Consider the following 3,666-nt stretch of genomic DNA (forward strand, 5'->3'; position numbering starts at 1 on the left):
AATTTAAAAAAAAATATAACCCTTTTATCACTTGTTATTCCCAACTTAAACTAAGACAAGTAAATAAAAAAATGAAAAAGTTTTTTTTTTTTGAAAAAATTTGGGGTGTTTAGCGGTTCCAATAGAGTTTTGTGTAAGGCTTGTTTTAGGATTTTGCAAAATTTCAAGGTTTTAGCATTCCCCCCACACTTAAATTACACATTGTCCTCAATGTGTCCAAAAATAAAGTTTTTGGTTGATTAGAATATGTAAAAGTGTGTTTAAAAACAAAGATTTGTGTTACTGGCGCTCTGGACACGGCCCCGTGTTGACCGGGCACGGCCCCGTGGTCAAGTGCCAGTAACAAAAATTATAGAATTGAAACAGAAGCCTGGACACGGGGGCGTGTCCGCTGAACATGGCCCGTGTCCAGTTACCTGAACTGGGTGATTTCCTGCAGGGGGCTCAGCACGGGGCCGTGTTGGTTGGGCACGGCCCGTGTTGAGCCTTCTGTTATGGAGATTTTTGTCGGTTTGTTCTGTTCTTCTGCATGGTTCCATTTTTTCTCGTTCCCTTTTTCATCCATTACCACCATGAGTGTGATTTATTCTGCAAAAACTAAAAGATTAAACTAAACTAAGGATAGGTCCGCGGAATGCCTCCGTGGTGCGCCACGTTTATAAGGGTCCTTGGCTAGACCCGATTCCCGGTCACACGTCTTTTGATTGGAGTGCCTTGCCTCCCAAGTTACACCGTCGGAGAGCGGCATCCAAGCTTGAATCAATAACCTTCATGTAGTGGACCGGGTCGTCATCCTCTATTCTCTTCCCAACTCCAAACTTTACCTCATCGTCCCCGTATCTCAAAGTTAGTGTCCCGTCATTCATGTCCACTACTGCTTGTGCGGTGGCAAGGAAGGGCCTCCCTAGAATAAGGGGGACCTCGGTGTCTTCCTCCATGTCGAGTATGACAAAGTCAACAGGGTAAACGAATCTGCTTACCCTTACCAAGACATTTTCGATGACACCTTGCGGGAACTTGACCGATCGATCAGCGAGTTGTATGCTTATTTTTGTGGGGCTTGTGGTTCCCAAGCCAAGCCTTTTGAACATTGAAGAGGGCATGAGGTTAATGCTAGCCCCTAAGTCGGCCAAGGCATTGCGAACGGGTGATTCCCCTATTGAGCATGGAATCGTGAAACTTCCGGGATCGATCTTCTTTTGGGGTAGTTTATTGAGTACGAGGGCAGAGCATTCTTCGCCTAAATTAACTAATTGCAAATTTTCAATTTTCTTCTTATGTGTAAGGAAGTCCCTCATAAACTTAGAGTATTTGGGCATTTGGGTTAGGACTTCGATAAAAGGAATATTGACATGCAATTGTTTTAGCAAACTTTCGAATTTTGCGAATTGCTCATTGGTTTTCTGACGAATTAACCTACCGGGGTACGGAACTCGAGGAGCCTTGGTAGGCTCTGTTGATGGGGGAGGGTCCTTCTCCTGCAGATGTGTTGGCGTTGATTCTTCCGTTGCTGGAGGTACTTCTGCAGGCCCTACGGTCCGGTTTCGTAGTGTGATGAGGTGAACTTGCGCCTTCGGGTTGGTTTCGGTATTGCTAGGTAATGCGCCTTGTGGTTTTTCGGAAAAATTTTGAGCTAGTTGGCTTATTTGTTTTTCTATGTTTTGAATGCTAGCTTGTTGATTCCTAAAGTTTGATTCTAATTGTAGGAATCTTTCCGAATTTTTCTTGTCAGTGTCAGAGACGAGGCGAGATATAGTATCTTCGAGCCTTTCTCTTCCACTTTGTTGTTGAGTGAAATTTTGTGACTCATTTCTTGATTGCTGAAAGTTTGTTCGTTGCGGTTGTTGGTTACTACTATTGCCGGGCTCCCTCCAACCAAGGTTTGGGTGGTTTCGCCATCCTTGGTTGTAGGTCCCCGTTGGAGGACCCGACGGCCTAGGTCTATTATCAATGTAGTTTACCATTTCTTGTTGATCGTCCGTTTCTTTCATGCAACTCCAATTTTCATGTGACCCACCACACCCCTCACAAGCCATGACCGAGACTGTTTTTGTCATTTCTAATTTTTTTATTTTTGAAGAAAGGGCCTCGATTTGGGCTTGTAAAGAGGTGTTTTCGTCTACCTTATGGGCGCCCGGGGCAATAGTTTTATTTCCCCGGGGAGTGTGCCACTGAAAATTGGTTTGAGCAATTTCCTCAATCTGATTATATATTTCGTGTGGGCGTCGATTACCTAAAAGTCCCCCGGAGCTAGAATCAAGTGTCTGCCTAGTATGTGGCAACAACCCATTGTAGAAAGTGGATACTTGTTGCCATATTGCGAGGCCGTGATGGGGACACTTGCGTAATAGCTCCTTGAACCTTTCCCAAGTTTCATATAAGGATTCCCCATCCTCTTGTGAGTATGTGTTAATTTCAGCCATTAATTTAGCAGTTTTAGAAGGAGGGAAATACTTATATAGAAATTTTTGGGCTAGTTCATCCCAGGTGTTTACCGATCCAGCTGGGAGGGTGTTGAGCCAAGCTTTCGCTCGGTCTTTCAGTGAGAATGGAAACATACGAAGGCGGATGGCGTCGTTTGATGCTCCATTGATCCGAAAGGTATCACATATTTCTAAGAAATTAGTTATATGTAGATGGGGATCCTCGTCCGCGAGCCCGTGAAAGGTCGCGGAGTTTTGGAGCATTTGTATCAAGTGCGGTCGAAGTTCGAAGTTGTTAGCTTCGACATTCGGTGCATTGATAGCGGCGCCTAGATTACCTACGGTGGGTCGTAAGTAATCCATGAGGGTACGTTGGTCCGCCATTGGGGGTGGATCACCCGAAACCTTCTCTTGGTTTTTGGCTTTTAACCTTTTTCTGAGAAAGCGTTCGGGTTCTTCTAATGGTTCCTTTATGTCTTTATTGGAACTGGAGCTCATACACTACGCGAGGTTGGCGTCGGGTTCCAAGTCCTGCAATAAAAACAGAAAAGAATGTTGGTCAGAAGGTTCACCACGGCCCCGTGTTGAGCGAACACGGCCCCGTGGTCGGAGTTACAGTGATTGTTTTTCAGATCCCAGTCACTGGAAGTTGGACACGGCCCCGTGTTGCACCGACACGGCCCCGTGGCCAGCCTTCTGTAACTTGAAGAACAAAAACTGCCAGTAATGTTGCTGAGCACGGCCCGTGTCCGACCAGGCACGGCCCCGTGCTGGGCTCTGCAGAAGCTGGAAAATCTAAAAAAAATCCTAAAAATTAAAGAAAAATAAAAAGATGATTAGGCCGTTGATTCCTAACTTTCTTAAAATCCTTGTGTCCCCGGCAACGGCGCCAAAAACTTGATGTGCGTTAGGTGTAATATGTTTTTAATATATATAATTAAGCCCTTTTTACACTTTTAGCCAAGTTTTAAATTTATAAAACACGATATTCACTAACACTAAACACACATATGGGCAAGTGCACCCATCGTGGACGTAGTATAGTGTTGGTAAGATACCGAGGTCGTCCAAGGACACAAGAGCTTTTAATACCGGTTTATCCTCAACGTCTAACCAAATCAAAAAGTTAGAAAAATGTTTTAAACTAAGAAAAATAAAAACTAACTAAATGCTGAAAAATAAAATAAAATAAAAACAGATAGACAAGATGAATCACTTGGATCCGACACGTGTATTAGTATAA

General features: G+C 44.0%; 1 non-coding gene across 1 annotated transcript; it reads left to right on the top strand.

Moving 5' to 3' along the window:
- The first annotated feature begins 2,322 nt into the window (after window positions 1–2,322).
- Window positions 2,323–2,429, top strand: LOC118483563. The gene has a single exon (XR_004870854.1). It is a non-coding gene; the product is annotated as a small nucleolar RNA R71 (small nucleolar RNA).
- The last annotated feature ends 1,237 nt before the right edge of the window (window positions 2,430–3,666 follow it).

Source organism: Helianthus annuus, chromosome 10, assembly GCF_002127325.2.
Source record: "Helianthus annuus cultivar XRQ/B chromosome 10, HanXRQr2.0-SUNRISE, whole genome shotgun sequence".
NCBI classification, from domain to species: Eukaryota; Viridiplantae; Streptophyta; class Magnoliopsida; order Asterales; family Asteraceae; genus Helianthus; species Helianthus annuus.